The sequence below is a fragment of the Bombus impatiens genome, unplaced genomic scaffold (assembly GCF_000188095.3).
Source record: "Bombus impatiens unplaced genomic scaffold, BIMP_2.2 scf_0102, whole genome shotgun sequence".
Classification (NCBI taxonomy): Eukaryota; Metazoa; Arthropoda; class Insecta; order Hymenoptera; family Apidae; genus Bombus; species Bombus impatiens.
Window position 1 is genome coordinate 5,031,514 of NT_176521.1, and position 14,454 is coordinate 5,045,967.

General features: G+C 37.5%; 1 protein-coding gene across 3 annotated transcripts in view; it reads left to right on the plus strand.

The window, feature by feature from the left end:
* The window catches only part of LOC100747795 (RING finger protein 17), a 310,925-nt gene that overhangs the window by 161,737 nt on the left and 134,734 nt on the right, over window positions 1-14,454 (plus strand). The window contains exon 2 of one of the 3 annotated variants that reach the window (XM_033318610.1): window positions 8,652-8,687. The exons of the other annotated variants lie outside the window; for them this stretch is intronic. The gene's annotated coding sequence lies outside the window, so the exon portion shown is untranslated. The remainder of the gene's footprint in view (window positions 1-8,651; window positions 8,688-14,454) is intronic. 3 annotated transcript variants of the gene reach the window in all.

The window sequence follows — 14,454 nt, forward strand, 5'->3', positions numbered from 1 at the left end:
TTGGCTGAAAATGGATTTGCTTTTCATCGACACGCGGACGGATGGGAGGCAGGCGGACGCTGTCCGTCGCGTATCGTGTGTCATATGAAGCGCAAAACGAAACAAAAAGAAGAAGAAGGGAGGGCGGGGGACGATAAAAAAAATCGTCGGAATTACAATGGTATTTGTTTTCTAGCGTTTCGCAAGCGCCGATAATACGAAACCCACGCACGCGACAAAAGGCTGCGTGTCGAAACTTTTCTACCCCTGTCTCTCTTTCTCTCTTTCTACCCATAATCATTTCGAAACCGCCTGTGTCCGCTCGATCTTGATGCGATACGGGATACCATTGCACAGCCGTTGAACGAGATATGGTTTTAATAACGAGGCTCAATGCGAAGCATCGAAGAAATGGTTTCGGAATAGGAAATTGAATCGCGTTGAATGTTAGTTTTTATCTTGCGGAGTACATATTTACGAGATTCTGCGTATCACGAGTTACAGTTTACGATTCTTTTTACTAAATTCTGTTTCATAATATTAACGAACGTAAAGAGATTTAATTGAAATATTAATTAAATTTACAAGCGTTCATCGGACCTACCCTCTGAAAGGGACAAATTACAAGCTGCAATTTTTAATAGTAAATGGAATATCGTTGAATTTAACAAACTTTTATCGATCTCATTTCTTTGAACGTCGCGAATCACAGACTACAATTCATAGTATATTCTATTGGATAATAGCGACAGTAAAAATATTGAATTGCAATGTTGATAAAATTTTACAACACAAATTCTTATCGAGCTCACTTCCTGAATTAGTTTCCATTACATTCCATCGTCTTATCTATATATAATACGCAAAGTATGTGAAATATTCAAAATAGAGTACTGGTTGTAAACTATACAGTAAATAAGACAATTTTCGTATAGTTTTTACAAAACCATAGTATTCGATCTTTCGATGTTTCGTTCATCTGAACGATAATTCGTCAGAACGCGATAACCATATTTACAAATCTACCATAACCCTAAATAACCATAGCCTGATTATAACGTGAGCTAAGGTTGATAATGTGATGCTTGATAATTTGACTATTAACCGGAATTTCAAAACACCGCTCTTTTTGCGAAAATTGGCGACACTGTGGCTTTGACAGCCGTGTATAACGCGCTTCCGCTTCCGAAAATTCTGGTAATTCCTGTGTTTTTTCCTAACCGATGAAACCGCTACAAATATTCTCTTTCTCTGCGTATACGCGACCAGTGCATGGCTCTTTTTTTTTTCTTTTGATTTTTCGTCGTTCGTTTTACCCTTAGACCGGTTTCACACGGAGCTACTGAATGTACGTGTACACCAATAGAGGCGTTCACACGACGATTCTCGTGAGTCGTAGCCAACTATATTTTCATACTACTTTTTCCTACTTATGTCTTTCGTATTATGCTTTTCGTGCAGAGGCAACAGTCAAAACGTTAAGACAAATGGCGACATTCAAAGGATATGCTTCTCGCGATACAGGTATCGCGATACGTGTATCACGATACGCGTATCTTCGTGTGAAATCGACCTAATCTTTTTCCCGGATTTCACGACTGTTTCATTCCTTTTTTTTTTTAATTTGTTTATCCCGGTCGTTTTGCGTGCACGCACGGAGACAATCGAAAACGCACGGAAAATTAATATCTCGTGTGACAACCGGTCTGTATTTGTATCGTTTACAGACTAAGCCAGTGGCGCGGAAGATCGCGTCGAAACGATCCCTTTGGGCGTGCATTGTGAATGCACCGTGTGCCAATTTAGCCAAGCGACGTCTGTTTGAGCGGATGCATTAATCGATTAAGGGCTAGATTTTTATTTAACGCTGCAGCTAGCGACGAGCAAATATGAACCTTGCGCGGCAAAGCTGTACACATCCATATATTTCAGATTCTGGGTTTATATCTTTCGTATTTATGGAACAAATTCTATAATCAAAATTATATTTATGAGATGTGTAGTATCGTGAACTATTATAATTAGTTTATTAATAATAAGTGGATTAAACAGATGTTGATTAAACATTATTATAATTAAGACAACTAGATAATTAATTAGCAACTCTCGTCACCACGGATTTAACTCTGTTTCAACAACGCTAGCAACACTATCTCGACAACGCAATCCGCACTCTCTGGCTTCTCAACTCATACTCCTGTTAATTCGTTTATGTCCCTTAGCAACCCCTTGTCTTTTGTCTTAGCCTCATATCTTTTGTCTTAACCCCACCACGCACATGCTCGTTTGTTTGTAAAATAACAAAAATAGGATTCAAAAGTTCAAACATAGTGTTGAAATGAACGCTAAAAGGAAATTCTATTTATCTTTATTTAATACGATTCGATATTGTAAGACGAGGGGTTAAGGTTTTCATCGAGATATAATTTATTATACGTTGGTTAAGCATAGTCGAGAGTATTGTCTTGTAACAAAAAATGGTTACACAAAGTTTATGTTGCGATTATGTAAAATTTGTGCATAAAAAAAGTATCGATTGGTCGGACATATTTTTAGATAATCTACATTTTTACGCTCTCGTTTGTTAAGCTTGGAACGACCTAAAAATAGTGGTATAATGGAAAAAGGATTACTTGCTTCAAGGAATATAAATTCGGATTGTAGGATAAAGCATTTTCACGTGAAATTCCATTTTTCATAGAAATACCCTTAAAAATATGTTCCCGCAACGTCGTCTCAGCACGAGTTCATCCATTCAGACAGAATGTTGTGAATCATTGGTGTCGTACATTAAAAAGCTACAATATTTTTTTTTTGAGTGGATACTTCGGTAATCCGGCAACTGTTTCACCAACAACATAAAGCAATATTTACTCGTTTTATTTAAAATTGCACTATATCATTTACCTCAACAAAATTCATATCATAGATGCAACTGCATATTTCAAGAATTCATCCCATAAAGATTTAAAATCCTGCAAAATAAATAACACAAGTCTCTCCTTAAAACAGACAAAGGAACAATACACTAAGCTAAAATAAAACGAAATCTTTCTTCAAACTTTGGAACTTTTTTATAGAAATCGTAAATCGTGCTTGTCGTGTATTAAACGCCCGCGTATTTATTTTCCATTGAATAATGTTTTAATAATTAAACAATTACTTCGACGTCCAATGCAATAGCACATTTGAATCCATATTATACTGTTTATCTATAAACTTACAAAAACTTTCCACGAACTTACTAATCCGCGAAAATCTTCTCAAATTGAGCTTCATAAAATCTCAAGAGACAAAGAACCATGTAAACCTTCTGAAAAAGTTATTAACTATCAAGAATTAGATATTAAAACAGCTAAATAAATGTTGAAGGCTTTAAATGTTAAAGTAGTACACATATTTTTACGTAAAATCCACGTTGAATTCGGTTTCAAGAATTTAAAAAAATCTGTCACCCCGTATAACAATCTTAAAAAAGGAAAGACAAGACAAAATCTACTCAAACTACTGTGAAAAACAAGAACGTGGAAAAAACGTAACAAGGACAGTCAGTCGCTGACGTAATCGCGTTTAGACGGCCACGAACGCGATTCGAGCTGTTTCCGTGTTCCCGTGAAACACGTGCTCCTTTGATTCCATTGGACGTGTTACCACCGTGTTTCGCCCTCGCATCCACGCTGTGTGCTCTAAGATTCAGCGATACAAACACAGAAAGTTGTACACTATATATATGCGCATACAGTCTTATCCAAAAATGTTGGACCCCTTGCAGAAAATAAGATAACTGCATTGCGGATCTGTAAGAAGCTCGAAGGCACAAAATTGTACGAAATGCGTATAATACGAAAAAATACATTCAATATCAAAGTATAGTGCTTTTTATTATGCTCGGTATATAAAGCGATTCTTCATCGAGATTCTACATTATTTTAATTATATCCGAGAGATTCACGCGAATCTCTGAAAATCGTAAAAAAATGGATCTAATGGGAGTGTACGCGTGCTGAGTGGAAAACCGACTGGAAACCTTTGTATTCGTATGCTCCGCGTACACGAACCGAGGGCAGACAGAGAAGCAGCCTGTTCTGGATCGCTGGATCGTTGGATCGCCTGCTCGCCAAAGGATAGTCAATCGCATTGCTGTCTCTTCGCTCGATCACTCCTCTTCTGTTCGTGCTCTGTGTTACTGTTTCTCTGTCCTGTTCCTTCAACGAAACGAACCACCGCCGTGCATCGATGCGGCCGCTAATTGTTACTCCATGCCCCTGGTTATCGATTTCCAGAGTTTCTCTGGTCCAAAGTTACGTTGCTCGCATAATTATAACAGTACTTTGTGATCGATCTTACATACCACGTCGTGTAACTGGCATATTGTACATACAGTGGCTGACGGAAGTATTAGCAGTGAAAATTTGTACAGATACTGCTGAAAATTTCAAATCAACAAGGTTTTGGATGCTTCCTTTAAGAAAGAAAATAAGGGTAATAAATAGACGTCACACGGCAATTTATTATGTATCAATACGTATATACCAAGTTACACCTAATAGGAAGTGAAAGTTAGATACTTGGAGAATGGTGAATGTATAAATAAGGAAATGTTCACTGGTAAGGTCGATTAATCGTATTATGAAAAATTCTATTTGTACTTTTTCCTGCAATTTAACATTTTAAAATATATCCTCTGTGCTTTAAGTCGCTATAAACATCCAATGACTTACACATTTTTCCAACTAAATTAAGTTTCATTTAATACAAAAAACCTTTCCTATTTACGTACTCGCCTCTGTGTAACAACATGAATTATTATGATACATGGAGAAATATAAATTCCACAATAGCCAGTACGTACACACGCTAAATGTCTTTGCCAAAGTAATCGTTCAAATCTTCACCGACTCATTCGTCACTGTCCATTTATATAAGCATTCTTTCCACTCTTTACAAGTAGTTTGTTAAGCGGTAGCATTTGACGATCATCGATGTGTCTCTTTTGCTTTTCAATCTTCCATCTCCGAGTGTCTATACCGTCGAACATGCGTGCTACAACTTCGTAAATCACACTAAGTCGTCTGTCATAATTCTCGATGCGTGATACGGTATTGAACGATCCGTTTCCACGTAAATTAGGAGACGACGTGGAACGCGTTATCAGGCGCTTTCACCGCGGATCAGTTCCGACAATACTCGATGAATGGTCGAGGACACGGACGACGAATTCATGTCACGAAAGAACAGGTTAATATCGGTCAATGTCAAAGCCCAGTCGTCAGGCTTTCTCCGCGAGATACTGGAAGATTCGAAAATGCGAGTCTCCTCCATCGAGGTCGTTTCCTATTCTTTTCACTCATAAATCTTCCGCCATGGTCATTGACATAGCGTATCGATTGTTTTCGAAGCGATTGCTGTCGCGAATTTACGTTTGCTTGTTATTATGTATTTTTAACAACAAATTCCATATAGTGTAATTACATTTTAATGGCCGTGTCCTGATATTTTAATATTTTATATCTTAATGGTCATATTTCGTAGCAATTGTTATTTCAAGAAGTTGAGAAATAAAGTAAATTGTAATGAGAAGTAATAAATAAAGTAAGAAAAACATTGATATTCGTAAAAGAAAATTTTTTTTAAATAAAGAAACACGACAAAAATTTGTTTATCTTTGAAATACAAAATTCAGAGGTAACACGTACGCATGTGATTTAGAATTTTATTTAATATAATAATATAACTGATAAAATATTTGCTTGACTTCCTTGGCTCTGCATTTCAAACATATTTTATTTCCTTGCTAGTACTTTAACGATGCTACAAATCAAATTCAACGATTGCGAAACTTTCGAGCTGTAAGTTATTGCGACAAGCATTAGACGGGGGACTCAAACGCCTGGTAGCAGAGATTCACTTCCGGCGTGCGGTCGGGCGTCGAAATCTCCATATCGAGGACGTTCGTTTCTATTTGTTTCCCTCTCCTACTGTAAATGATCGTAATATTTTTCTAACTTTCCATGATTTATTTCCATCCAATAAATTAGCGTTTCACTTTTTAACAAATTCCACTTCGAATATGATAAATATAATACGTAGCTTAATTTTATTTATTATTTTTAATTTGTCACTATACAAGTTACTAAATACAGTAAATAATTCAAAGAAATTTCTTCTCTGCTTAATTTCCACAATCTCTCAAGCAATTTATTACAAATTACGTAAATACTTCAATTTAGCATTTTAAATATCATTTTTCAACAGAATCGAGAAACGAAAATAATGCCAAATATCCAAATATACGACTTAGCCAAGTTAAATTCGACGAAATAAGGAAAATATCGCCCTATCGACGACCAATTTACCATCGAAATCGATACAATCCCTGTTTAATTCTCGGCCTTGCTTTTTACGATACGCGTGAAAGTCACAACCGAGTCCACGAAGAGCCATATTCGAGAGAAAATAAAAATGACCCCCATTCGAGGGACCAGTTTACGTGTTTTCTCGAGCATTCGAAACGAACCACGTGAAACAGGAGAAACCAGGCTCTGTATTACGTTCGTATTAACGGGCTTTCGATTGATCATGAAATCATTAATCGGTCGTAGAAACAGGTAATACATCTACGTTTCTCAACGAGTTGAACATTCTACGTGCTCTCGATTTTTTTTTCTTTTTACGAAGATAGCACTCGTTCTTAGTGTTGAAGTCGAAACAGACTACTTCGTTCATGTGAAATACTTTTGATGTTTCAATACTCAACTGGAATCTTTCTTATGGAGAATTTTTAACGCGTTTGTGAAAGGAGTTTTATTTCAATTAACGAATATGTTAATATCGATTAATTCACGTATATAGATTGTGTGATGAGTGCAACGTAACGTATTAAGATGTAATACGTGTAATTGATATAACGTGAATAATCACGCGCTATAATACGAGATATACGAATGTCTTTATTTCTTTTAGAAATATATATATTTTCTTACCGTATAGATTTAAACGAATCTTCGTGAAATAACAACTTAACAAAAATAGTTTAATACGACCATTAAAATAATACTGCGACATAAAAAATATCTTTAAACTCGTTGAAATTTCTTCGATATCTTTTAATGCAACCCGTAATTCTTTCTGTGTCTTTCTATGTCTTTCTTCTTCCACTGAAGTGGAACCGAAAAGTAAATGGGAAATAATCTTAACTGTATCGTTCTATGACATTTTGTGTTCTAACTTCGCTATCGACGCTTCCGAAATTCAAAATTTCGAAATTCCTATCACACAATCGCGCTTCTATTATTAGCGAAAAATTGATAAATTGTGACAGTAACAAACTTCCTAGAAGAAAATTTATATAAATTACAAGCTATTTAACTTATTAATTTAATTATAATTTAGAATTATAAAACGGATATTATTAATCAATAAGTTACTGGGCATATTTCGCTTATGATCATCGTTTCCCTTCGCGCGATAGTACGTAATTTTCTTTTGAAGACGAATTGCATATTTACCTAACCTCGAATATTGCGATTTTATCCATCGATGGTCATCGATCGGCTAGATCTTTCGACCACCGTAGGGAAGCGAGGGTATAGCGAGTTCGTTGAATCGAGAAATTTTCAGCCGCGTTGCGCCGGTCGCCGCGAAATATTATCGACGTCTGTTGCCCGCGGGCCTACCGCGTCATTGGTTGCCGAAAATTAACATGCGAACGAGCCAGGAAATATCGGACGAATTAAAAAACCGAGCGAAATGGGCGAAAAAAGGAAAGAGAATACGAGTTCGACGGGGATTGGAGAGAAAGTTCATTCGAAATAAAAAAAAAAAAAGGAGAAAAATATATGGGTGGAAAAAAATAAATATCGAAGGAGCTCCAGGCGACCTCTCCCCTTCCCTCTGTGTACTCGTGCAACCTCCACAACCCCTTCGTTGTATCCGTGTTTTTCTCACTCACCCTGCGCGACCCTTTGTCGTTTGTCTCTGTTCCGCCCTCCTCGAAATCCTGTCGATCATCCGCACCTTTTGGCAAGCGTGCAACAACTGGTTGCGCGACAGGGAGATGTGCAACTCGGAAAATAGAGCCGCGTTTAGGCTGCTGGAATACGGCTTTGTGCGTGGGGTTGTGGACTCGTGTGCAACAGGCAAGAGCTGATACTCGCGCTGCGAAGTTGAAGTTGAGAAGCTACAGGGGTGAACCGGATGGTTGTAGTTTATCGTGATCGAATAATTTATTCATTGCTGTTTTCATTATATTTCTTTCCTTTTCTTTCTTTTCGCGGCTTTGTTAGCGTTTTTAGAAGTTTTGCTCCATAATGTTTCTTCCGATGTTTTATAATTTTGTTTTTTATTATTCTTATTTATTGTCGTCTACGTCGTGTTTTGATTTAATTTACATTTCTATATTTCTATATCCTTCTATGTTTTTCTTTGTCTCTGTCCTTTGTTAAGTGAATATTTTGGATATGTTGAATAGATTGTAGATCTTTTTTTGTAGATTTAATGTTACATTTACGCTTTTTATGTCATTTTTATTCGCCATTCACTGTGCTACGTTTTACTTTCGTTTAATTTGGCAAGTTCTTCTACGGATGTTCCCTTTTCTGTCTTTTTTATTTTGTTTCGAACGTTCTCGTTTCTAACGATCTTATTTCCTTTTTTTTGTCTGTTTGTTTCAGGTAAGACATGAACTCTTTTCCTCCAATACGAGCCTGGTGAGTCTAAAGACAGCAAAGTCTAACAGTAAGTCGAAAATAGACTTTCCTTTCCGCTATTATTCTTTTTCATTATGGAACAACATAATAATTCCTGAGAAATTCTATAAAAGAACGATAATACGATTAATCTTAGATGTTTCATAAATGAAATTTGAATTTTATCGAAAAGGGCAACAAATTAATTTACGTAGTTAATAAATCAAGGTTTACTAAAAATTCTTATACAATATATATCACTTTAATCTCGTTAGTTCATTCCTTAATTAACACTTACGTAACACTTCACGCTTAATAATTACAATTAATATAATTAACTTTCGGAAGCATGTTTCAAGAAATAAATTCTTCAACTGTAAAATACTCTGCAGGCTAACGAAACATTACTTTACGCGTAAAAACCATTTAATAACGAATATACCAGTAGCATCAAATTCTTCAGATATCTTTGAACAAACGCATTTCAATTAATCCAAAATTGCATTCGAAGCACAGTGACGTAACCAACATGTGGCAATGTGGCATAATAAGCGGTTAAATACTGTTAACGATCCACCAACAGAAAATTGCATCCTCAACCACGTAACGATCACTTTTACTGGCCTGTGTTGGCGCACAAACTCGGCACACAAACCTATTAATTCCAGTGGACTGTCATTCGTGATGTATTAGCGTGTAAACTCATATTAATTCGAGCATTTCCTCGTTACGAAATCGTTACGACCCACGGTTTTTTCTTTCTCGTGCTATGCATCTAGACTTTCACCCATACACAAATCATAATCAACCCTCTGCAGCAAAAAATTATGGAACAGTTATATTCGTTTTATTAAATTTAAAAAAAGTTATCGATGAATCGTCGGATTCGAGATTGCAACAAGTATTGTACCGATAATGATATCGTTATTATCATACTTTATTATACGTTATTATCATACTTTGTCGTATCATACGTTACGGAAAAGTTAGATAGTTTTCACGAGCTTTGCACAGCCGTGAAAACTATTCGAAGAAATTGATTATCGGAAAAGAGGAGAAATTTGTGAACGAAAGTGTAGTGAAGTTACGAATGACAGAAAATGTACCTCCAGTCACGTCTTTGTTAAATTCACTCGGAACTTTTCCAATAATATGTTATAAGAATGCATTTAACTCGATACTTCGTATGTGCCGGTAATGTATCAACAATTTTATTAAAAATTGCATACAATTTCAAATTTATTATCTACGCCAAATATGAAAAGCTGCGTTGAACGTAGGTGTGCCAACACTTTTAAGCGGGAATGTACGAGCAAAGTTTTCATTATTTAGTCGACAAGGGCTCATACCAACCACGTTACGCCACCATTATCTGCGTTTTCCCTTGCGTCACCCCATGTCTGCCTGCCGTGCTTCACTCAAAACAATCGTCCCTGGATCACCCTCTTTCTCGCGAACACTTTTTCCCTCTCATATTTATTTTTTTTTTTAGCTATTAATTCCTAATATTAATTCGTCGATTTTAACTTGCTATTTGTGGTTCGTTGCAGCATCGAATAAAGGAATTTACGATTATCGTTTTTGGTTAGTTTATACTGTGAAATCAACCCCTGTCGAAATTTTCAACGGTGTGGCTCAATTTTACATTGGAAAGTTCTTCGATTGTGTACGATTGCTTTTTCAATATGATGTTTCCTTGTTTCTCTAATTTGATAGCTGAATTTTAGAACAGAGGAAGAGGGAGGGAAGCTTGGAATAATTCGGCCAGTTTGGGCTGCATTGCTTATTAAAATTGTCGCTTAGAAATTCGATTTTCATATCGAGAATTTCTTCAATATTTTTTCACATAATAATTCCTCCAAGTTTCGTTATTCCATATTACTGAAATTCACTGTTTCTGTCCAAGATGTTTTAGATATTCAATTATTTCCCGTAAATACTTCCTCTGCTATTCGCTGCACGAAAATTCACCAAACTCAACGAAACCTGCATCAAAACCATATATACACGCTCCACTCGCAAAACCCACAAATCAAATGCATTCTTACCTCGAAGCATCCAATCGACACCAGAGCTAGCCAGCCGCGAGCACGCCTTTTTATCCTTCCGTGATGACCGAAGCCGCGAAAAATGGAAAAGCACGGGAATACAGCCCCGTGGGAAAAAGATAGAGAGAGATAGCTCTGCTCGCCAGCGAATTATTTTCGTTCGCATAAACAAAGTCACGACTTGAAAGGGGAGTTTAAATTGTTCGCTAGTTTTACGTGCCCGCGGCTCTCTGTACCACCCCACCTTTCTCCACCCCTTTTTCACCCAACCAGGCCCAGTCTATCTTGCTCCCACCGTTTCGTCCAACCGATCTGCTCATCCTCGTCGCTCTCACCGCACGAGACTAGCATCCCGGCGTTGTTACCGGTGCTGTTGCCGCTGTCCATCAGGAAAGATCCCGGGATACGAGCCTGCGCTTGAAGCCCATTGATTAACCGTTGTCTGCTGCATGTTGCGAGCGTTCGTAGCGAGTAACAGACGGAGAGGGTTGGACCAGCTGGACCAGCAAGCAGAAGAGGATAGAGGATGCACGCGGATGGATGGCGGAATGAAGAGAGAGGAAGCGAGTGGTGACCACGAGCAACGTTTATGAAAACTTTCTGCATCGACTGCACCACAGCCACGAATAAAATAACGCCGTGGATTATTCCAACCCTCTACCCAGGCCACTTCCCTCCGAACAACCCCAGTCAGCGGATGAACGGATCCTTCCTTCCTTCTGGCGAGCTGAGTGTTGTGGCCCAGGCTTATAGAGTAGGAGTCAAGTATTGTACAGGCTGATTCACAAATACAACGCTTCAAGGGGTGAACGTATACATCGAACTGAATAAAACACACGTATTTTATTATATGGATATCGGTATGCGAGTTACGGATAATTGAAGAAAATGTTCTAAGTGTAGAGAGTGTTGAATAATTAAGAGATAATGGTCGTAATCGATGTCTTGCAGTTGTATTAGCCTGAGGTTCATTTAGGATTGGTATATAATAGGTCGTAGTCTAAGGTATTATTTATTTATATGTATTAGTATTGATACGAGCGAAGTAGGCAAACTGTATCTTGGAATCTGAAGTTGTTATTGAACAATTGAACATTTTTTTTATAATCTGATAGTGCAAGTATATTATATAACGTGCTGGCTGACGCCCTGGAGTTGTATTAGGCTGAGTTCGTTTAGGATTGGTATATAGTAGGTCGTAGTCTAAGGTATTATTTATTTATATGTATTAGTACTGATACGAGCGAAGTAGGCAAACTGTATCTTGGAATCTGAAGTTGTTATTGAACAATTGAACATTTTTTTATAATCTACTGGTACAAATATATCAAGAGAAGTGTGCTCATAAAACTAATAACAAGTAATAAAAATATATGTGAAAGTGTTAAGAAGATATGGCTGATTATTTAAACTAACAGCAGACTAATATGTAGTAATAGTAATATATGTCTTGAATTATAAGATGGGTATACTTAAGAGTATTAGGAAACTTCATTCGACTTTTGAAATTATCACGTCAGAATATGTAAAATGTAAATTAAGTGAGACTATGAATTATTGCTTTAACTGGTACTGAAGTGGAAAGTCTGATGTCTATATTGTTGCTTCCAACTACAACGAATCTAGTGCACGAGTTGTTTATGCGGAGGTCAGTGACTGTTTAATGCATCTTCGTGATTCGACCAACGCTTGTTAGAGTATTCTTCGCCTCGAAGACGACTCTTGAGTGTTGCGTTGCATGGTGGAGCCAGTGGAAAGTGGAGCTGACGAGTTGAAGTGAGTTGATTGTAATGATCATCCTATTAGCGACCAGCTTTGTACGTGGTGGGTCTGTAGAAATTTTCTGGTTTCTTATATTCTGATTTATACACGTGGTATACAGGTTTCTGCTTTCTTATGTCCTAATTCTGGTCGCGTTTAATGAAAATTGTCTGCCTTTTGTAGAGAAACAGAATAATTGAAATTTTGCATTTTGTAAATCGTCATAGAAAAGTGAAAGAAGTGTAATTTGCAATTGCATTTTCAGATGTTTTTATTAAAATATAGAGTAACTATATATTGTTTGAAATATATGCTTCATTGTTTCTTCTACTCTTTTTAAATGTCAGAATAATAAAGTAAAATTTTACTGACAGATTCGGATATTAAAATAGATTACGTGATGTCGTGTTTATTATGCATTTGAATATTGTGATAAACATAAAACGGAAATGGAACGCTTAAAATTCATTCGTGTTTCATTCGAAAATTAACATTCCACTTTTGTAGATAAATAACACGATCGATACGGCTATACAATATCATTGGGAAAAAATGGCTGTTACTTTATTCTTTCGAACGATCATAAACGGTAACAAAAATTAACGCGTTCGACAATCGAAGGTTTCATTAGTTTAATCGGGAAAGTTTTGTATCTATTTGTCTTATCTCAAACCAGAACTTCAAAAATTCAATTTATAAGCAAGAATCTCGTCGACGATAAACTTCACCTGTGTGTAAGAAGAGATCGAAATCATCCATTATTAGAAATATTTTTCATATACGCGAAACATACAATTATCTGTTACAAAGAGCTCGAGAAAGATTGGAGAATTCTATTCTAAAGAACAGAGAAACACCATAAAGGGAAGGAAAACCTGACGATACTAGTCATCCACTCCGTGGATTTCTTTCGTGCGCGTCGGTAGCTGCGGATTGGCACGATCTTCTGGCCCAACTATACAATCGGTAACGAAGCCAGCAAGGACACCGGAGTGTCTTTCGCGCCTGTTCACCTCGAGAAAGTTAAGGCCGGCATCGCAGTCTGCCGGTCTCACCGACAACTAAAGAGAATTACTTTCGAACTCTCGTAGACCGATAAAACAGGCCCTCTCGTTCGGCGTGCACGCCAGCCTGCCGAACCTAAAAACTTTCCGCGCTCGTAAATGAGTCGGCCTGTCGGAGCCAGCGAGTTTTATGAGCCATTTGCATCCGGCTTTAAAAGTGCCGCGAGTCCTGCAATTAAAGGCGCGCCCGCTGCATCCTGGATCCACGTCCTGGTATCCGACCCTCAGCGTTTTTTGACGCTCACCCCCTTTCGCTCGCCGCTTTCCACAATTTCAGACTTTACGCTCTCCCCCGCCTCTGGGAAAACCACTCGCGCATGGAACGACCGAATGGAACCCTCCTGCGGATCCTGGAGACAGAATCGCCTCTCTTTTAGTTCTCTTCCTTCGTACTCGCCTTCTTTAGCTCTCTTTCGAGACGAGTCGATGCTACTTTATTGTCTTGGTTTGATGAGGTTAGGTTCGTATCATAGGATGGTCAGAAACGAGGACGAAGGAGGTGGTTTGTGTGAGTTGATCATTGCTTGAGTCTTGGTGAAGCAGCATTGGATCGAACAGAAGCAAAGAGCGGTTAGGAGAGACGAGTTTTGTGCAGGACGAAGAACAGAGAATTATTTTTCTCAAACAGGAACAATATTCTTTTAGCGTACAATTACTTTCTAAGCCTTAAAGACGTTCTCACAGTAAAAGATCTTAAGGGATACGTGAAAGTATCAAATGACACCGTATACAATCTTCAAACTGATGATGCTGATTAAAAGATGTATCTCGTAGTGAAAATATTAATTAACGTCGCATGGAACCTTCAGGCTCATGATCTATGGGCCCTGAGCCTGTAACAAACGCTAAACCGGTTGATGAATCCAAATAGAACAAGAGACATAGTGTCGGGCTAAATGTTTAATCATTCGAAAG